The sequence below is a fragment of the Etheostoma cragini genome, chromosome 17, assembly GCF_013103735.1.
Source record: "Etheostoma cragini isolate CJK2018 chromosome 17, CSU_Ecrag_1.0, whole genome shotgun sequence".
Lineage (NCBI taxonomy): Eukaryota > Metazoa > Chordata > Actinopteri > Perciformes > Percidae > Etheostoma > Etheostoma cragini.
This window is the reverse complement of record NC_048423.1, coordinates 17,283,027-17,306,129: the sequence shown is the minus strand read 5'-3', so window position 1 is coordinate 17,306,129 and position 23,103 is coordinate 17,283,027. Positions and strand designations below refer to the sequence as shown.

At 40.2% G+C, this 23,103-nt stretch overlaps 1 long non-coding RNA gene across 1 annotated transcript; it reads left to right on the top strand.

Moving 5' to 3' along the window:
• Positions 1 to 1,989: 1,989 nt before the first annotated feature.
• LOC117960562 lies at positions 1,990 to 22,806 on the top strand. Its single transcript, XR_004660178.1, has 3 exons — positions 1,990 to 2,001; positions 3,713 to 3,714; positions 22,729 to 22,806. It is a non-coding gene; the product is annotated as an uncharacterized LOC117960562 (long non-coding RNA).
• The last annotated feature ends 297 nt before the right edge of the window (positions 22,807 to 23,103 follow it).

The window sequence follows — 23,103 nt, the reverse complement described above, 5'->3', positions numbered from 1 at the left end:
CGGATGACTGAGCTTTTCGAGGTGCTGTTCCTCATCCCAGCCGCTTCACACTTGGCAGTGAACCGATCCAGTGAGGGCTGATGGTCACAGGCCGATGATGCCATAAGGACCCCATAATCTGCAAAAAGCAGCGATGAGATCCCCAGCCCACTGACCTGCAACCCGAGAACTAAGCCTCGATATCCTGTACACAAATATTACAAAACAGGATTGGTGACAAAGCGCAGCCCTGGCGGACGCCAACCCTCACCTGGAACGAGTCTGACTTCCTGCCGAGAACCCGGACACAGCTCTCGCTTTGGCCATAGAGAGATTGGATGGTCCTAAGAATTGACCCCCTCACCGCATACTCCCACAGCACCTCCCACAGTATCTCCCATGGGACACGGTCATACGCCTTCTCCAGATCTACATAGCACATGTAGACCGGTTGTGCATACTGCCAGGCCCCCTACAGGATCCTTGCGAGAGTGAAGATCTGATCCCTTGTTCCTTGACCAGGACAGAATCTGCATTGTTCCTCGCCAACCCGAGGTTCTAATTATTTGTAATATTATTTTTGAATTGGCGAGAGCCAGTTCGGAGTAACTGCTATTTTTCATTTTAATGAGGCATTATAATTTTTCCACGGCATGCCGCTGGCATGACAGTGGCCACTGCCAGACAATTATGACTAAGCATTCATTGTTGGTTGGGGTGCGCTTCTCAGCTGGGTCCTGAAAGATTAAAGGGAGCCTCACTAAGAGGGTGGGATATCACTTATAATGAATGCTGGAGCCTCATGGGTAAAATAACTCATACCGTGTTGTGCAATAGTTATCATTTGGTCTGGTAACGTGCTCAATTAAGATTAAACTTTAAAGGATTGTCAGTCATTGAGCATTAGGCCATGTCAATCACTTGTCAGCATACCTTGAAGAGGCCAGAGCTGTTAACATTAGAAGCTATAGCATGCGTTCAGTCACAAATACTTTTTCATGCTTAGACCTGTACTGTAGTTTTTTTTTAATGCATCTGCATTCAATCCTCTCATTATTCCATGCTGTCCTGTCTGGGGCTGTCAATCATGGTATAAACCATTCTCATCAGCTGATCTCATCTATCCAATAGCTCTGTGACACACCTACATTTTAGCCTATCATGCTGCAGCTGCCTCTGTTTCAATACGAAAGTCTCTTTTCCTTCAGTACATTCATGCTGCCGTTAGGCGGGTGGTATGTTTGCGGGTGTTACACTTTTTAAATGTGTTCTCTTTGTTACTGTCAGCTGTTTTTTCAGTGCAAATCTTTGCAAATGGCAAGCGCTCCTCTACCTCCCTATCACCGACAGTCTTCAACAAACTTAATTACTTACTTCCAAAGACTTAATTATCTCATATCATCTATTATAATAACAATTATCTTTAATTCCTTCATTTGTCTTTCCTGATTAAAATTATATAGAGAAGGATGAAAATTAAAATACAATAATATCCCTTAGGACTTTATTTTTGGTTTGAAATTATGTTTGCTGAAACATCTACACCCACATGATCTGTCGACTGAGCTACTGTCCATGCATGAATATTACAATAAGCATCATAATTATTCCTTTGAGACCAGAAGAAAACCTAATTACACATTGAAAGAATTTCCATTTAATAAACATGCTGTCATTTAAAAGACCACACAGCTATTTAGCTGACAGATGTTTGTCTTCCCTAATGCTTGGTGTGCATTAGAATTTTACTGACGTAAACCTTTGGTCTCAGACAAAAACACTGACTTCTTTAACCCTTGTGTTGTCTTCCCGTCAAAATTGAAAATCAACACTGTTGTTGACGCTTTATGTTTTTAACCTTTTCTTTGTTTTATCCTTTTGTCAACACTTGAGGCTTTTTTGAATTTTTGTCACTTTTTTTTACATTCAGTGCTACGTAACACTAACATATTAACTTTAGTTTTACGGTTGTTTTTGGAATTTATGGTCAATACACCTCATTTATAGGAAATTATACCTAATGTTTGAGTTACAAAAGCAGTAAATTGGAATTATGTGGACTAAAATTAAAGGAATGGATGTTGATGGATAATTATAGACTGGATTATGTCAACTTTTACTCAATACATTTCACTCCACTTTTATTCAAATGCTATAAAATTGAATGAGACACCCCAAAATGAATGAAAGTTGAGATTTGTACTTGCCAAAGAGCGTTGTGTGGTATCAATCGTGTTATTTTGGGGAATTAAAAAGAACATTGACACAAGAAAAACGGGTCAACTTGACCCGACACAACATAAAGGTTAAAATCTACTGGATGTGCATGTAAATGGCCACAATATAAGTAAATAAGAAAGAGAGTGCAAAATATCATTCTTAACCTTATGTTCAACATTTTCACAGAAGACACTTATATCACATATCACAGCAGGAAAAGCACAGTTGTGAATACTACAGTACACAGTAATTGAACGATTGCTGAATTCCATTCAGCTGCTTCAGTTTGATTTTATGGTATTGTGCATGTGTATGGACACTTAAATAGAACAGGGCTTGGTAGGCCACATTAAATAATAGAATTAAAAAATAATAGAGTCAAGAATCAATAGAGAGTCATTCAGACTGTTTGATCCCGTTGCTTCTGTTCAACCATTAATTGTTACTATCTTCCAACTCCCACCAATTACTCCACTATTATGTAGTGATTCTTTTACCACCCAAGAGCGGTGATTTGTAGCAGGGATTTAAGAAATAATGCAAAGTTTAGTGCAAAAGATGTTTTGTTAAAACAACTATGTGTAGTATTCAAATATTGAACTCTAAACAATATTTTACTAATACTAATATTTTAACAGCATATAATGGCTGTAGTTGAACAAGACAATAGTGAGAATTGGTTTGGTTGTGCACACAGAAATCTATCGCCTTTGTCTTGGGATAGGACTTTGATGTGAAATGTTCAGGACGTAGACAGTATCTCATCCAAAAAAGAAACAAAAAACTCAGATTGCACAGATAGTCTATCTAGCCGCCTGGATTTACCCAGCATATCATGTTTGATTTGACAAAAATATGTTGAGTGAGCGCAGCCCCTATCTGTACACTAACAGGAAAGTTGTGTGATTATCCTCTATGCAGATGGAGAACATCAAACAGCCTGATCTCATAGAAACACCTAGTATTACCACAATCTCTCAACAACCAAGGACCCAATACCAATGGAGTCAATTAGAACCCTTTACGGTGATGGACACACAAATAAAGCCTTGTCTCAAAGTCAGCATAGGGAGGAGGTCTGGGTGGATGGAGCGGCCAAACTAACAGGAGACCAATGTTCATGTCCTGTGGGAAACCAAAAATCAACGTTGACTTATTTTAACTTATGTTTGGTACTAGGGAAGACTAATTGTGATAAGATTTGAGTTGGACTTTAATTAACTGCAAACTTAACAAAACAGCCTATTACCGCAGTCCAGTAAGTATGACATGATTAATCCTAGAAGATTAGCATCTGCAGCTGCAAAGCCCAGGGACACTGCATCAGTCAGTCTGTGTGAGATGATAGCGCTCTCTGACGAGTTAACTGACTAACCTCGGCTTCTGATAAATCCTGTCAGGTGAAAAACCTATAATCTTATTTTACATTGTTCCATTATTTCATTATTGCGGTATCACACCTTTTTTGCATTTTCTCTAGTGTGTGATACTACTAGATATGGACTCAAGTCAGCAGTGACCAAATTATTTAGTTTCCAATTCTACTACTATGTGGGGTAATTCTTCCCATCAATCTGAAATTAGTAATTTAGTCCAGCCAATAATTTTTTTCTTAGGAAAAAATAAACCACATGCCTAAACATAAAGAGAAAATTAACACAAAAAGGTAAGAAATCAGAACTAAGGGAATCCCAGTACATTCATTTACCATTAGTCTAAGCCTCATTATCATTATTTTCTAAATTCTAAAAGACTATGCAACAGTAAACAGTGGATAAATAATTTGTGTATTTTATTTATTTATTGCAAAGTGTTTATCTAATTGAGCAAGACTGTAGAATGAATGTGAATACCTAACACCCAACAGGAGGTTAAATAAGTAAAAGACATTCTTAATAAAAAGCAATTTTTCAAATTCAAGTTTTCTGTTTGAAACACAACTCCCTTATTTGTTTAAATAAAATAAACTGGAGAAAGAACACAACATAATAAAAACACATCTGTAAACTTGACTCACAGGGCGAGGCATTTTGATGATGCAGACAGTTTTTGACCCTCGTTAAAGAGACGTGGTGGGAGGCTGCTGATCATTAGCCACTTTATTAATGTGAAGTAAAAAGTCAAAGGAGTATCAACTGGTTGTAAATGGCTATAATATACACTGCCAGACTGTCACAGGGGTGTAGATAAAGCGGGCTCTGGAGAGAGCCGGGACGACTTGTGGAGAGATAGGGGAGGAAGGAGCAGCTTGCAGCTCAGTGAGGGATGAGGGGGAGGAGAGGGGGCGGGGGGCGGGGGGATGATGGCATTCATAGAAGCCCGACCAAAGAGCGCCTACACGGTAGATGGAAGCAGGGAGCTGAGCTTCACTGTGGCCATCGGGATGGCAGGAACAGAAGGGGGATGAGTCACAAGCCTACACAGGAATGACCCCGCTCTCAAGAGATGTCTCTTGGGAAATTGTTTAGAGAAGATAGCAATGGGGGCAGGAGCCATTAGCCCCCCGTCACCGAACCCGCCCCTGTATCGATGGCCATGTAGTGACATTCCCTAACTTTTCTCTGTATCTGTAGACACAAAGGGGATTATTTATAAGCTTATTAAACCATAAATTCTGAAACAGGGTTGAACAATGAGTAGGAGGCATACATTACGCTGCCAAGTTGCCAAGCTGATAAAGTATTGTCGATAAAAGGGGGCAATCATGCACCTCATGCTTTGATGAGCAAAATACTGTATATCCCAGCTCGCAGGCTGTGGAGTTGAAGTCTGAACATGCAGTGTAATGTCGACTTTTCTCCTCAAACGGTTCACTTCTAGCTTTGTCACCTCCGACCTTGTAGGATTAAACCGTTCGACTTGAACTCCTCCGTGAACCCGCGCTTGTGTAACCTAATTAGTGACAGGAAAGTAGGAAATCAAGATGAAGCAGAGTGGATAAAGGTTGGGGAATGGACAACGTAATGTGAAAGAGATAAGGTCAGTAACCAGGACCTCAGAGCTGATATGTAAAGATGAGAGCGTAAAATAAATGAGATTTTATGCAGATGATTTCTGGATTTCCGTGGATGACCTCAAACCTTAGTTTAAGTGTACCATTCCAACAGAGGGATGTTTATTGGTTAATCTTGGATTTAAGGAGTGAGAGGTGGCACTTTCACACTCACCACCCAGCTTGTAGGTTGCCACACATATGTTTTTAAAAGGAATAGTTCAACATTTTGGGCTCAGTGATAATAAGATGATAAGAAAATCTGCCTACCATCACCTCCAAAGTCCTACAGTACATTGTTGTTTTATTGGTGCATAGAACATGTAAGAAGGATAATTTACTGTTCGTGTGCCAGACTGTGGCTTTGCACAGTTGCCAGGTAACCAGTGGAGACTCCAGAAAGTTACTGATCAGAGCCAAGAAATAGTCCAGTATTTAACCACTGTAACCACCGCAACATGCAGATTTTAACATTTGCATCCCATAAACATACGACGTGTAATGTGTTATTAATACAAGCTGGCTGCAGCTTCATGTTTACCATATGCTAGATATAGCATAAATCAGTAGCATGGGATCTTGAAGCAAGTTTGTCATGATCGAGTCAAGCTGCTGAAACGTATTTAAAGAAACTTCGCCCTACAATAACCGTAATTAAGATTTACACATAAACATCTAGTGTGTCATTTGCTGTACTCGTGCAGTTATCTGGCACTGTAAGCATTACACTGTCACTCAAGGCTGACACAGAATTACTCGGGAAACATAGTAGCCCCAAGAAAAGAGGCCTTTTGCACTAATAAGATTAAGCACAGAAACGTCCCTAGCTACAGCCTCAGTTGAGCTGCCAGCAGGTACTTCATGCCAACCATAAAGCACATAAGGTAATAAGCTACCATGACACTAAGCCTGTTTTTTTTTTTTTTAAAGGGGTTGGCTGCAGCGTTTTAGATACGAGAAATGAGCATTGATGTGACAGATCATTGTCCAGATTGAGACTCATGTCAAATATAATTTCTCAGTCCACGTCAAAGGCCAGAATACGTTGGATAAGCTCTGAATGATTATGTTGGCAGAAGAGATGCAGTGCTATGTTTGGATGTAAACGTTGGCTCTAGCGAGGTAAGGTATTTTCTGCATGGTGCACCGGGCTCAGCTAGTGATTATGTGTGTGAAGTAAGCTCTGAGTGGTCTCAATGTGGTATCTGGTAAATAAGGTTTTTTTTCACAGCTGTGTAATGTGGAAGGGAGACTTTGTTGTTACAGTGATTCCTTGGTAAGCAGAGGTCGCATGAAACAGCATTAATGTTGGCAATTACAATGGGAGGTTGAGCACTTTTACGGTCTATATTGCTAACCTATAAATGACCTATTTTTCTGTGAGGTGCAATTCTTGATCATATCACATGTTTTAATGATGTACTGAGGATTCAACATTCAAAAAAGGAAGATTGGTTGGACTAACCTGTTTTTAACAGTGACATCATCAAATGAAATGACACCCTGAGAAACTCAAACACAGAAACAAATAATACAGTGTGGAAGAATTACAGCAAAGTGATTACAGAAGCCAGTACTAATAAATATGTGATTATTATTTCCATTTAAGATTCATACACATTCATCCTCATTAAAAATCTGTTTTTAAGCTTCCCAGTGAGAGCACAGTGATTAGAGAACAATGGTTAAACTGATATAAATTAACCCACATTGTAGAGCAATTACAGATTAAATACTGTGTGACAGTACAAATGAAACTTAACAATTTTCTAGTCTTGATGACTTGATGATGATTGTCATTGTAATGGTCCATTCTGTGTGCATGAGTCAAGAAAGTTCCCCACTACACTATGCAAAAATTCAAATGGGTAAGATCAGTCATGATGACTTCAGTCCAAATTCTCTGGCTGTGATAACACACTTTTTTCTCAAGGACTCAAGAAGCAGTTTTCAAATAATAGTTTTGGAAACAAAAAACAGGTTTCCCAATTTGAATAAAATGAAAAAACTATTGAAAATCTATTCTTCTGTTTTTTGGCGTGTGTAAAAATTCAATTCATGGGTTTTGTGCTCTATGCCAAATTGCAATTCAATGAGTTGAGTCACCCTGACTGCATGCTTGTGTGTGTGTGTGTGTGTGTGTGTGTGTGTGTGTGTGTGTGTGTGTGTGTGTGTGTATATAGGTCCTTATCAATGACACTGATGGTTAAATCCTCTAGTATTTTCTCATGCAATGTCCTGATTATTTAAAGTGACAAAGTCTCTCATTGGTGTCTTCAGTTCTTCATCTGCATCCTGGCTAAATATGAAGAACTTATTGAACAATCTGAATAAAGATGCGTCTGTCTTTGTGTTACAATGATTGGTGTAGAGGTAACAGCGCTGATACAATGTGGAAACACCGCCACATACAGTAAGTAAACACTGTCTGTGAGTTTGCTTTATAATGCAATGTAAAGGACGTCGTCGTCATTTTATGTGAAAAATCTGCCGTTTTGAAGTTTTTCTACAGGGATTAGTGCCACACACACACAGAACAGGTTTATTCAAACAAATAATTATTTTCCCACACTGAAAGAAACGCACATTCCTCAGGGAGACGGGACTGCACAGTCTTTGTACAGTCATGGGTATTTATCCATGCCACCAAAAACAATGGCCATCTGAACAGCAGGTCCTTTTGAACCTCTCTCTTTTCTCTGTCACCACCTCTCCCTCTCTTTCTGAGGTTTGGTCCAATGTTGTATTGAGCAATCCTGGGCCAGAAATCATTTACTGGCAGTTGTTGCACAGCATCCAACATTGTCAACAGCAGGCTGGAGTTGGGACTGGGCGCTGGGCAGTGTCTTATAGCTGCCATAAGGTTCTGAATCTGAAGGGGCTTCTGCTCGGAGATAGATCTGTGTCTGAGGCGGGATGGTGGGCAGCGGCGGCAGCCTGCTGTCTGTGTGATTTAACAGTGTGTGTAAATCAAGAGCGAGTCTCTGCTCGACCAGCCAGCCTCATTTCAATCTCTCTACAAATCACACCACGCAGGCAGCGTGAAGGAGGAGAGCTATACAGGCGCCCCAAAATAATCATCCTCAGCAACTCGCTTTCTTATGCTTTCATTTATTAAGTAGATGAGCAGAAATCTGACATCCATCATAAAAGACAGTTAAAATATGTTTTGGTCTCGGCAGATAACGTCAAGGCTTGGCTTGGTGGTCGTCTGTGGTTTTGCGTACATGCAGGGTGTCACACGCGGTCCTTACTCAGTGCAGAAATGGTGGAGCAGTATTTGAGGTGGATGTTTGCAAATTCAGAGAAACTATCTCAAAGAACAGCAGCAGTGTTTTCACAAATCCAGGCTTGAACGAAACTTAAATTATGATGAGTAAAAAAAAAAAAAGGTTATTAAATTAGCATATCTTTTGCCGTCAGCCAACCTATGTTGAACTTGATATTAGGTTGAACCACTGCCAGGGAACAGGCACCATGATGATTCACTACCAGCAGATTAATTCACAGCTCCGGTGAGGGAGTCGCACGAGCACCCAGGGAGGAAACAGACTATGAAGGCCATGCAAACACTTCTGACAGCTCTCACAGAGGTATAAAAGATGTTTGGAGACAATAAACTCCACTAGAGCCGCTACACAGAGCAGGTGGTCAATACCAACAATGTATGGTTTAAAAAAAAAATACTAGTATTTTAAAAGCTCCTTGCGTCCCTTGTCTCCCACAACACTAAGCTGTTTCACTGCAGTTTATCTATTTAAAAAAACAAACCTATTATTCACGCATATTTATGAAGAATAAACAAATTTGTAGTGGGCTGTTGTTGAAAAATTCTTATTATTCTAACACTAAATACAACAGTGGTTTTCTGTGGATACTGGCAAAGTACTGTACAAACAGAGTTCATCAGTATTCTTAAGGAACTGCTCCTGGCATTAATGAATTCAGGCCAGAATCCACTTTGTCAAATGACTTTAATAGAGGACTTCCCATTTTCATGAATGGTCTGTTATAGATTTATTCAGACGGGATTGAGATGGAGTTACTATGGTACTACAAATCATGTGCACTGAGATGCTAAGATTGCTCTCTGCTTGTCTTCTAAATTGTTTTTGGGGGCACTTAAGCTGCGCCTGATCCGATGGTATTTACTTCTGTAAGATCATATCCATCCATGGTATCATGGGCGTTTCAAGAGAACAAATTTGCAAAGCAATTAAATCTATATCAAAAATACAATAGACTTCCTGAGTGCAAAAGAGGTAGTTTACCTCTTTATGAAGGCATCCTGAATCTGAACCATCTTGTTAAGTATCTGAATAAAATAAAAAATAAACTAGCATTACCAAAAGACTTGAGCAACATGACAGCTATTAACAGCAAGCAGAGCAGTCATTATCCAAACAAGCGTGTCAAAGAATCAATTACAAATTGAATTAACAACACATCTGTAGGTGCAGTTATGACAAACAGGATGCTGTATCCTCTTAGGCCCTGAGAGGTAATTCAAAAGCACAGCCACCTGGATATAATCCAAGACCATTTTTCATTCTGTGGTGCTCATACATGCCCAAACATTGCCAACCCTAACTGCAATAAATATTAGCAAAGTCTGTGGACAACACAATGACCTTTAGGAAAACTACCGAGTTGCTGTTCCTATATAACAATCCAATTGTATGTCAACCAATCACACATCAGCTACTAAGAATGATCAGCTCACCATGCAACAATAATAAACTAATACATCAACCAAATGGCTACTCAAAGGGACAAGGTCGTAACATTATGCTGGAAACAACTGCCTAGTGCCCATATTTTTTATTCAAGCTTTATTAACACAGGTAATCACATTGAGAAACAGGGTCTCATTCTCAAGAGAGATCTGTTTAGTAAGTATCATAGTAAGTATCTCAGGGGAAAACAAGGGAGCAAGGTGACAAAGTAGAGGAGTGCTAAACTTTAAAAGCTTAAAAGCATACGGAGGTGGATGGGCCAAACACGCTCAGGACTTTCACGCATGAGACAATGGGTTTGTGTCCTGTGTTAAACAAACGGTCACATTTTTTAATTAACTGACTTTAAAGGACCTTAATCCATGACTTAAGTATAACCACGATGTAGGTACATTGTCATTTTACCAGTTTAACATTACTCATTTTACTAGTTACTAATATGACTAATTTTAAGAAAATCCCTGATGTTCAGAGATGGCAAAATGACTTCCTGTACTCAAGTAGAAGTACAGATACTTGTGTTAAAAAACACTCTGGTAAAATAAGATGTACTGATTTAACTTCTTTTACTCAAGTATAAATAAAAAGTACCAAGTACAGGCTTGGAAATTTACTTAAAGTATAAACGTAAAAGTAACCTTGCGAATGACAACCACTTTTTATGCAAAGCTACCTGGACCACACACGTCACTAGAGTGCAGACTGAGAAACTTCAGTGGACATGGGAAGAAAGGCTCTTTATATGCCATTGGCTACATTGTCAATGGATGTCTGCCAATAGGCCAAAAACATCACATATCTGATTATTGTGACAGAGACGTGGACTCCAGGTTAATAAGATCCTGGCTGAGCAGCAAGATATGAATTCAATTGTGATTCTGTGAGAATTCACAGATGCAGTTCCTCTTTTTTTTAATCTTCCCCTTAACATTAAAAGGAATTTACATGTATGTGTGTGTGCTCAAATATGGCTTCTGGATAGAAAATAAAGAATAAACTCTGAATTACTAAACAGACGATAACTAAGAAGCTATGCAGCACATCCGCCAGGAGTCATTTTTGATGCCAACTATCTCAAACAACTCTCTCAGATAAGGCCGAGGATGATTGGGAATGTCTTGCTGCTTGTCTGCCAAATCTCTGGGATCTCTGTGTCCTTTTTTTTCCAATCATGTCGCCATCCATAATACTATGTGCTAGTTACCATCAAGCAGCAACGATTTTCCGCAAATGATTTTCCGCAAATGATTTTCCGCGAGTGAATGCCGCAGTGGTGCGTCAAGTGCAACGTATTTTGCCATCCAATTAGATTGAATTGATTGATGACACAAACAAACATATCGGTAACTCCAGTGAAATGATTTGAAACTAAAGTAACGAGCCAATTTTGGACAAGTAACCGATATTCATGTTAAAATGTAAGGACTAAAAGTAAAAAGTTGGCACAAAAGTAAATAGTAAAGTAAAGCAAAAAAATCTGAAAATTCTACTTAAGTACAGTAACAAAGTATTTGTACTTCGTTACTTCCCATCTCTGCTGATCTTTTCCTAACCCTAAGTATTTCTGTTGCCTAAACTTAACTGTTTCAGTTTTACCAATGTTAACTACATGTTTAATTTGGTTTAAAATGGTGACGGTACGTTAAATGGAACGGTCACGTGTTCCGCTCTTGTGTTTGACTTGGTCACCGTGCAGTCATCTAACCTATTCTGTCATTTAGGTACGAGGATGTTTTGGATTTGCTGCACTTAACCTTTGACCTGTATCCTCACAGAAAACACTGGTTAACCACATACCATAATTTAGAAACCGCTTGCCTGTCCAAACACAATAATTTCCACATACAACTGAAAAAACGAAAAATTCACTGACAATACCCAGTGTTTTGCTTTTGATTATGTGAAGACTTTTGTGACATAAGAGTGGTATTCAGAAAACCCTAAGTGCAGTTAATAATGTGCAAATAAATTGCTGACGATTTTCGCAGTACTTGACTCTGTGGTTCTCAGGAAAAAGCCCATCCGAATGGTTCCAGTGGAAACAGGGAATCTAAATTTCCCAGGAGCTCCTTCATAATTAATGTATTCCCTAACATCAAAACAACATTAATTAGGAGAAAGCCACTCAGTACTGTTTGGAGAAAAAAAAAAGATTTAAGCACCATTTTAGCAAAATTCTATAATATAATGATGTTTTATTCATTTGAGTACATAATAAAAAGATAGGAACATTGTGACCAGGGTAAAACTGTCAGCCACAAGCAGAGTATGATTATGGCCACTTAAGAACAAATTCACCATGATTACACAGGAATTGTAATAATTGGCCAACTTACTTCCCTCTTCTCAAGCTCTGATCTAAAATAACCCACTGCACAAACACAATAGGTCTGCAAATTGAGATTGTTCTCAGTGGCCACTTTTGTAAAGCAAAGGCCAGAATAATGGTGGGCTAGAGTATAGAGTACACATACCAGCTCTGTTTGGCAGCAAAAATCAAAATTTGACTGCCTAATTGGCTGCGTCTTCTCCATTTCACAGAATAGGTCTGACAACTTGTTATCCCTGGATGTTTTATAATTGAGATGCTGTTGCTGGAGATGGAAAACGCAATGACTTTGGCAAAATTACAAAAAGTTACATTTTCATCAGATGAACACATGATAAAGAAATAATTATGCAACAAATTATGAAGCCAATTTCCGCCAATTGAAACACACTTGGTATTACACGAACCATGTCTCCATGCTGCCTTCTTGAACAAGAGATTCAAATCTAGACGTCACTTTTACATAGTTGAATTTAGGTTAGATAAATAAATAACCGCATTGTTGATTATGATGAATGGCGCAGCGTCCCCTGAAGTATCCCGTCTGACACTAAGGAGTGTATCAGTCTATGGCCTCTAGTTGATGTAAATCAGAACATTTGCGTGACACCGGGACATATTAATTAGGGCGAGAACAGTGGAATCCCTCCAAGCAATGTGCCAGCACTGTTGCACAGAACACAAATCTGTATGAAAGAGGTGAACTATGGCTGACAAGTGACAGCCATGTCGTGAATAAAACATCATATGGGAATAGAAAAATTCGGAGAAATCTGAGCGGACACATTATCTGTCTTGAGTGTGAGATGCAACTTGAAGGAATGCTTAGTGGTGTCCTGATGTTTCATTCCCAGACCCTCAGGCAATATTGTGAAAGACAACAACAACGTCTGCCCCTCAGTGTCCACCGTTTCTTGGCTCTGAAAATGAAAATGTGACATTGATGTGTTTATCCTACACAGTTAATCCATTGTGTCTGCAGTCAAAATCGACTAATTGGTAAGACACAGGAAGAGTCAGAATCTAAGCCCTCCGCAGCTTTAAGTGAGGCTCTTTGATGTAGAGCAGCATCTGACTGGAGGTAAATGAGCCTGCTCTTACCCTGCTGACTTGACTGGATCCTCTCCAGATTGCACAGCCTTGCACACAACTCCCTCTAACCAAGCTCTGACAGAGACTAATGCCCCAACATTAAGCACCCTGCACCACTTTACATCTGACCATACATTTGACCTTGCTTTGTTTTCTCCCTTCAGTGATACGGTTTTGCATTACCGCGTGTCTCCGCAACATGGGGGGAGGTGACTCCTGCTTTCATATTCATTGGCTGTAAATATTTTAGGAGTTGGACCAAAGTTAACACTGGTCAAATCAACAAGGACTGGTCCCATATTTGTCACTGCTTCCTGTGTAATTAGACTTGAGGCTTTGCAGCCAAATTGAGCATGTGTAAATGCATGAGGCAATTTGTTGTTGGTAAGCAGTTTTTGGTGTTTGCCAAACAAAACAGAGGAGCAGACACAAGTTTATTTAGCTTCCCCTGCACTGTCTAATAATTATGTTTGTCCATATAAAAATGGATACAATCCCTTAAAGTGCAATTGCATTAGTGCAATTTAGGGGGGGGGGGGGGCTTAAAATCCATTTTTTGTTGGATAATAGATCCTGAATCAGATCAGATTTACTACAGAAATAATGCTATGTAAACTTTAGAAACAGAACATCAATGATTATCCTACAGTATAACGTCTACTGTACAGTTGAGAAAGTATCAAGCAAACCCCTATCTGCGTATAATAAAACTGCTACATGCACTCAAGAGGAAAACAAACCCTTATCTGTTGTTTCCCGAGGGAAATTAATTAACCAACGGTTTAACAAGAAATATATCTCTCTGCTTTGTGATAATTTGTGTATCATTTCTGTGACAAATTCAATTTGAAGTAGGTTGTCGTGTGGAGCCCATCATCCTGATGATAAGACTGCATTACAGTCTCCATTATTGTTCTATAAGGTGAGGGGAATTTCACCACAGGAAACTTGAAGAGTTTAAAAATAATCACTTCATTTCCTCGTAGATTTTTATGTCAGTCAAGAAACTTGTATTACCGCAGTTCCATAAGCACACATTTTCACCATGCTGAGTTGAGATGGATTTGCTCCAAGGTTACTTTCAAAATCTAATTATCAGTCTAGACGATAATCAGCCAGTGAGCGAGGATAGCCAATCAGAACCACATTTCTCTCAGTCACATTGCATGGAGAGTATACTTTATGAAAGGCAAAAATATCTGCATCTGTCACATATTCTTACCAAGTCTTATTCATACATTTACATGGGTCTTTAAAAGCCAGTGGATGTTGTTCAGTTATTGCGCCTGCTGTGGATCAGTTGTTTTGCATAATAAATGATGTTAACAATTGTATCAATCAATTTAGCATTAAAACAAATCAATGCATTTGTCACGTTAAATTTCAGTGAAATGTAATCCCTATGCATCTGTATGATGGTTGAGGGGGGGGGGGGGGTTAACATAAACATATTTTGATAGGTTTAGAACATGATTGCTTTAGTGTGTAGATGAGTCTAAGGAAGCGTGTTGCCACCAGCTGTGGCCATATGGTAAGTAATCAATGTTTGTGGCTTTTGAAGTTGAACTGACACAAACTGACAGACAAATGTATTTTTCTGTTGTACATTAAAAGGATTCTGGCAACGTGAGTAAGAAAAGATAGCTTCCAGGTTTGTTTTTGCTCTTACTAACACACGGTGAATGCCACAAGCTGTTTTTTATTCAGAACCAAACCACGTTAGCTCATGGATTTCAGTTGGATCTAGGACTGTGTGTTAACACGTTTATCTACAGAGATAAGAACAGGACAAGTGTTGCCTTTATTTCCGAGTCTGTAGTAGATAAATTGTCTGCAACCACAACTGCAATCTTTTTTTCACCTACACTACATTTAAACACTATAGGTTATATACTCTGTGAGGCTGTATTCATGGTTGCAACATTGTGATGTAAATGTAGTGACCTGCCCATGTCTGCCAAGCTCAGGGCAAAAGCAAACTGTTTTATGTCTACTACTGTGTTCCCCATCACTTTATCCTTTTCTACCCTTTCTTGTTCTTCAGCCAAATACAAACAAAAGGAGTTGTTCTTGCTGTTGGGAGGTTGGCATGTTGTTTTCTACCGTGCATGTCTGAAATGCTTCGGCAAAGACCCCTATTTGCAGTAGAAGTGCACACATGTCAGCTGTCCACGTGCAAGTCTTCGGCTGTTCATGTCTGTATTAAAGTATGATCAAAGTTTAAGGCCCAGAAATGCACTGAGTATAATAATAGCTTGGATTTTTATTACGTCTTTCAAGGGACCCAAGGATGCCGTACGGCAAATAATGGCACTACATGAAAAGTCAGGGGATCACCAAAGTTATTACAATTCATTGGGAAGGGTACATAACAATCCATTTAATCAAAGTTCAATCCCTAAAGGAAAAGTAAGTCTAACCTATTGGGTTGAATGTGAGTTATTTTTCAAAATGTTTTCAACCTAACAATGACATCAGTTTTGAAGCAGGGGATTTGTGGTTATCACCAGACAATCCCCCTGGGTGTTGTCCTGGGCCATTATCTGAAGAGCAGCACCTTTGATGGTCTAGGCTCTATTGTCCAAGTGGACATGTCTACCATGTAAATTCTGAGGGACAGATTGTCACTTTGAAAAATAAACATTTTAGGGGGGGGAAACAACATTATATTGTCACAAAAAGGGTCTGAAGAAACGGCGTTTGCCCCCGGTTCATAAATAGCATGGCCACATTTGCACTGGCCCCTTCTTTTACTCTCCCTTCTGATCCAGCCAGGGACTGCAAGGGTTAAAGCCCTGCTCTTTTATTGATAAGTACCATTTTCATTATATAATGTTACTGACAAATAAATATTTCAAAGATGGTCTTCAGCTGTATCTTAACCCTCCATTCCAATTATTTATTGCCACATACACTGCGCCTCTACCTCAGTTACCTTTGAACTGAGCCTCACAAAAGAAGCCAAGTCTTGCATTCAAAGCTGGTTCACAGTACATAGGCGAGCCTGGCTTGGCAATTACGCATTTGTAGACATCCTCAATATTTATGTAAATTGCTCCTGTATCACGCATGTCCATCCGATATATAGTGAGTGAATTTGCAGGAAAATAAGGGACTTTGGGTAACATTTTAAATTAACAGTGGCGAAAGCCTCATTGTTAGACCTCTGTGCTAATTGTGTGGTTCCTCTTTATTAATCTCATTAGTGAAACAATTTTATTCCATTCAGCTATAAGCCACAAAGGGAAGAGGAAAAAGTAAATGTTTCATGTCTTTGACATTTACTAGATTTTCAATGACGCTTCATTTAGAAACACATTAAACGTATTTTGGTCTTTTTCTCTATTCTCCCTTCAAATCCTGTGTCTAAATACATCATATAAATGACAGGTGCATCCCAGGATATCAAACATGTCTGACTAATTCTGAATTATTTCCTAAGCTGGGTGACAAATTCTGCCTTCCTCCTGCACTATGCATAGCCGGTGAGCGTAGGCATGCATACAAAGTAGGGAGGAGATTTAGCTTGGCTTGCCGTAGCGTGGCTCCCCGCCTCCTTGCAAGTTGCCCCGCACTTCCCTCCATGCATTCCTCTCTCTCCAGCATAAAAGGGCATGTCCTCTGAGGCTTCTGTCTGCCCCTCTGTGCCTGTCAAGGCCATGTCCCTGAGAGACATAGCACTTTAAAAAATAAATAAAGAACAATGAAACGCTAAAGTGTGTGTTGGTATGGAAGAGAAAGCGTGGAAAGACTAATCATGCTATATTTTTATGAACATCCTAGGGAGTAAACTTACATTTTACAAAACAAGTTATTTTGGGGATTAAATTAAGCTGCATTGCTCATGGTCAAGGCAGAAGTAAAAACTTTGTGTTTGTAGCTACATAGTGCCTAGCTTCTTACTCATTATCCCACTTGGCCTTTCCAAGAATTTAGCTGCCAGAGATTTAGGAGAATCGCAAGCCATACCTGAATAATTGAGATAAAACTCAGCTGGGAAAAAAAGTTCTTAGCTGGCAATCTGCAGCCTCTTATTGATAAGTTTTTGCACAGGTCCTGTGCCAAGTTCTGAATGAGTGCTGCGGGGCCAAACTAAAGCCATGACTCACAATGTAGTTCAGCACTCGTTTTCTCTACTCCGAGTTTGCTCCGGGGTCTCCAAAGTGTTGTAAGAATAACTTTGTACTGATAATGATAAGGTAATGTTCTGTAAAAACATTCAACTAAAGCAATGCAGGGGCTGACCCGGGTTTAATGAGGGGGTTTACATCATCCGCTATGTGACAGTTTCTTGAAAGCAGGCAGTGAATGGTGACCTAAGACTTGGTCTGCATTCCTAATAAATATAACTGAAAAGTAATTACATACTGTATAGCAGTGAGGCCAATAGTTTGCCTCGTAGTTCTATTCAAATAACATTGAAAAACTCAAAATGCTAATTATTTATTTGACAAATCCTTTCCATAGAAAACTAATTCCACATTTTTTTCACTTAATAAGGAACCACATTATATGAACCTACTGAGTGCATAATTAAAAGGGTGAATTCTCAAGGGATGTTAACACAGCCTTAATTTCTTACTCTTGAAAAAGGATAAAGATCCTACAGAGTGCTCTAGCTATCAACCCCTGAGCCTGCGTAACGCTGACAGAAAAATCTTTGCAAAGCTCCTAGCCCGTTGTTTGGAGTCTCATATGGCAAAACTGAACCCTGACCAAACAGGATTCATAAAAACGAGACTCGCAGCAGACAATGTTAGACGCCTTCTCCACATCGTTGATGCGGCGGAGACTAAGACCCCAATGACGCGTCTGTCTGTTGAAGAATGAAAGCCTTTGACAGACTTGAATGGCCAGTTTTATGGTCAGTCTTAGAGGTGATGGGCTTTGGTAACACTTTCATTGGTATGATTAAAGTTTTGAATTCTAATCCCTCAGCCCAAGGCTTAACCAGACGCACCTCCTCCTCTTTATTTCCAGTCTCTAGATCCTCGCGCCAAGGTTGCCCCTTGAGTCCTGCATTATTTTGTCTCTCTCTAGAGCCGCTGGCTCAAGCCATTTGATCATGGTGTCATCGATATGCATTCTTAATACACAGCATCATGTATCATTATTTTAGGACAATGTTTTAGTCTTTTTAGAAAACCCCTCAGTCTTTTTCTCACCTATCTTTATTCAAGGAGTATGGAAGCTTATCAGGCTTTAACATTAACTGGTTGAAATCTGCACTACTTCACTTAAATGACTCTGCCCGCAACTTAACCATCTCTGATAACATCCCCATTGTTAAGCAGTTTAAAGCCAAGCCATTGAGGTCTTCCCTGCTTGAACCAGATTGTTAAAGTTAACTATTTTATTGCCCTGAACAAAGTTTTGAAAGACATGGAAAAATGGATGGGTCTCCCCATGTTGATTCTAACCCGTATCTCAGTGGTTAAAATTAATATTTTTTGAGCTCTATGCTCTCTCCCCTCCTGCCGTAAATTACAATCAGCAGTATCCAAATTTATTTGGAAAGGCAAACGGCCATGGCCTAAGAGGTCTACTCTAGAGAGGAGGAAAGAGAGGGGTGGCCTCTCAGTTCTCAACTTCAAACATCATTTCTGGTCATCGTATTGAGGCCCCTCCTCATTTGGTTGAACCAAGATGTGTCTTTTTGCTATGGAAAGAGCCTTGGTGACTCCATGATGATCCATTTGCACATGTTTCTAATAAACAGTGCCAACTACGCTTGGCCCCATTATCTCACATCTTATAAAGATTTAAACTTACTGCCATATAGCTAACTGGCACACTTTTTCCCCCATTATTTAATTGTGCAGCACTCCTGATTGGGAGGCTGATCACAGCCCCACAATGGGAACAAAGGGGAGTTTGTTGTCTAGAAGACATTTTTAGCTAGGGTGGCTTGTTGCCCTTCTCCGATTTGCAGAACGCATTTGATCTACCGCGTTCCTCTCTTTTCCTTTTACCTACAATTAAGATCAGCAGTTAAGATATACAGTGTCCCTTGGCAGAGGCCTTTTCCCGTCCATCCTATCCGGAAGTTCTTTACTGTGCAGCCTAAAAACTGTGGTATGGTATCTAGGCTTTATCAGTTCTCAGGGATATCTGGCCGCTCTGCCCGTCCTATCAAGAGGATCTGGGCACGCGATTCCCGGGCCTCAGAAACATGCTTTTGCTGGACTTACAGCTGCAAAGAGGATGATTGCAACCCGTTGGAAACCGGCACACGATTGGTCTATCCGCACGTGGACCCTTTCCTTTCAACTCACCACGGCGCGGATTAATGGTGCCCCGGGGAAGACTCTGGACACATGGCGGTGCATCGACTCTGTGAGGTCTGGGCTTTAGCCTTGTGCTACCTCTAACTTGCGCAGGTGTTTGGTCCCTTGTCTTGTGTCCGTTTGTCTGTGTGTGTCTGTTTTTGTATCTGTGTTGTGTGTCTGTTTCTGCGAGTGTTGTTCTGTCTCCCTCCCATCTTTCCTCTGTTTAATAATAATTAATTTTTTGTGTTAGCCCTGCGACGTGTTCTTTTTTTCTGTATTTTTTTTGTAATTGTTTAATCACAAAAATTGTGTGGCTTGCACAGTGCAATGCCAGAATCCGAATCAGCTATATGATAAGCGAGATGCGAGAATGGGAATGATGAATAATACTAAATAAGTGGGATAATAAGTGGAACCAGTAAACAGGTGCTGTAGATACTGTGTTACTGGGTTATTGACGAGAAATGAACCTGACACTGTGGGTCAGAAGTCAGCTTTTCATCAGAGAGATGACCTGTGGGTAGAAACTGTTCCTGAATGTGTTGATTTTGATGTACAGTGCTCTGTAGCGCCCACCAGAGGGGAGAAGCTTGAACAGGTTGTGTCCGGGGTGAGATGGGTCTGCAGTGATTGTTCGTGCCCGTTTCCTGACTCTGGAGGAGTATAAGTCATGGGCAGAGGGCAGGTTGGCACCGATGATCTTTTCTGCTGTCCTAACTGTCCGTTGTAGTCAGTTCCTGTCCTTTTTGGTGGCAGATCCAAACCAGACAGTGATGGACGTGCAGAGGACAGACTGGACGATGGCTGTGTAGAAGTGGATCAGCAGCTTCTTAGGCAGGTTGAGCTTCCTGAGCTGGCGCAGGAAGTACATTCTCTGCTGGGCCTTTTTGATGTCGGTGTCTGTGTTGGGCTCCCACTTCAGGTCCTGTGACATAGTGGATCCTAGAATCCTGAAGGATTCCACAGCAGACACAGGGCTGTTGAGTATGGTGATGGGAGGAAGAGTGGGGGGTCTCTTCCTGAAGTTCTGGTTGGTCAAAAGAACACGGGGAAGGTTTTTGACGCTTTGGACGCTCTGACGTGGCAGCATTCTATGTTCGGTCATGGGAGAAGCACACGCAGCCATAGTCAGTGTTTCTTGGTCGCAGCTGTTAGCTTGTGAGCCACTAAACCGCAGAAGCATGCAGGCTGAGCAAACAGCCGCCCGACTAACCTTTGTTGATCCGTGCAGGACTTCACTGTGAACGAACCGTTTAGAGACGATGTGACCGGCAGGTAACGTTCCCTGCTCCCAATATGCATACTATGTCATATCATAAATTATAGGCAACCCAGCAACGGTGATTATGAACTTTCCCTCTATTTTCTCAGAACTGTTTTGGTAGGATCGAAAGTTTACATTGTATGTTTCTATGGAATCAGCCAGCGCAAAGGACGTCTATATTCTAATTGGTTGCTAGCGTTAGCCACTGAACCGTGTCTTAGCTCAGTACCATAAAGTTGAGCTACTTTTAAATGTCTGATTGAAGCTCTGGTTGCTCACAACGCGACGGCAACAGATTTCCGCTCCTTGAAGCTGAAAGAAGCCGGCTTCCATTTACAATGACTGACTTTCGGTAACTTTAAAAGCTCAAGTCGGCGACAGTGTGTCTGTACAGTAAGGCTTGCCTAAATTATTAAAAAAGGTAACCAACTTAATAAGAAGACAAATACATGTCATATTGGATTCAGTCGTAATGCTAAATTATTTTAAAATTGTTCTCGCTCGAGACAAATAATCCTTATGCACATTTGGCTGGGTAATAATACATTAAGCAAAAGGCCTAAAGCACTAACAGGAAAAAACAATTTGAACTTAAAATGTTTGAGTGTCATATGTGGGCTGAATGTGACTCAAACTACATCTACTGTACTCCAAGCAGTTGTAAACTGTGAAGAGCTGCAAAAACAAGAGCTCAAGGCTCAGGAAAAGAAGCAAGTCCTTGGCTGCCTGCAGTCAAAACCCTCTTACCTCAGATCCTCTGCAGAGGCTGGCAGATGACAGGGTCTGAGGTGGGTAAAGACACACTACAAATAGGATATACTGTATATGGAGAAAGGATTTGTCCATATCAAAACCATCATCTGTGAGTTTCAAGATGTCCAGGTGCCTCTGGTCAAAAATTACAGTTACCAGCCCTGTCTACAGTATAACTAAATGAAGAAAGGGCAAACCACAGTCAGGAATGATGCTCATATTGATTTTTTTATGTGATCTTTACTGGTACACACACCAGGGAGCACCCACATCCAATCAGGCCTAGATGGAATCTAATTTTGTTTAAATTCTCCACTGACCTCGAACCTGGCAGGATGACAGGTTACCAAAAATCTGTCCAACAAACATCAATGTAAATTATGCTTCCAGGTCTGCTTTATTTCCAAAGTGGAATGGGAATGTGTCCCATCAACAGCAAGTTGACCATTTTATCCATCACCTTGTACCTCATGTTATGGCTCCGTTGCAGGCGTTTTTGTTAAAATAGGCCAACGATTGTGTAATAACTAAGCAACTTGCTGTCGCATAGTTGACAAATCACCGTATTGTCAGGAGAAGTTCGCAGACAGTTTTAACTTACATTAGGTGTTTGTTTAATTACTAATGTTAACTACCATTTTAGTTAGCAATATTTAGCCAGTGCCTCTGTTATCTTCTAACATAAATCTACGCTCTGTCTCTGCAAAATTGGGAATGATCAAATTTCTCTAGCTACCAGAAGACTTACAACTTTCAGACCGGTTGCTCACGTCACACAGGTCGTCAAGCTTAGTTGGAGGCCGCACAGAATCGCTCATTTTTTTTACATATCGTAGGGGCATTGTATCGGTATTGGCGATACTGGCCCTGGTATTTACTTGGTATCTGATAAATACCACATTTTGTAGTAAGAATTATGCTTTCCGCGTCTGGTGTTCATAAATGTCGCCATCAGATGGTGTACAGTACGATCTGTAAAGAGGTTTACATAAAGCCAATAGGGTCTAACTGCAAAGACTTGTCCAGACATGTCCTCTAGAGTGTAAAGACCTGAAGAGTGCCATCCGCAGGTTATTAAATGCAAATGTCACAAGTGACGGCTGAACTAGTCTCGCTTTGGCAGACCATCCACAAGCTGTGAAGAGGGTCTGGCTAGTCCACATAGCATTCCGGAATGGTAGACAAACGTGCTCTGGTTTATTGGCATGTCTTTAAACCAATCACAATCTTCATTTAGTATATAGCATACAGTCAGACTAAATGGTAGGCTAATGTTATGCGTTTTATTTTGCTGGATAATGGTTAACTGATGCATGCTAACTTATGCATTATTATCTAATGTTTTGTTGACATAACATTAGCTAGCTCATTTTTTTCCCATTGATTGTGTAGTTGGCATTTAGCCTGTAGATCTGAAGGTCCTGCAATCACATGTTTGTAAATTGGACATAGGCCTCCAAAGATTAATT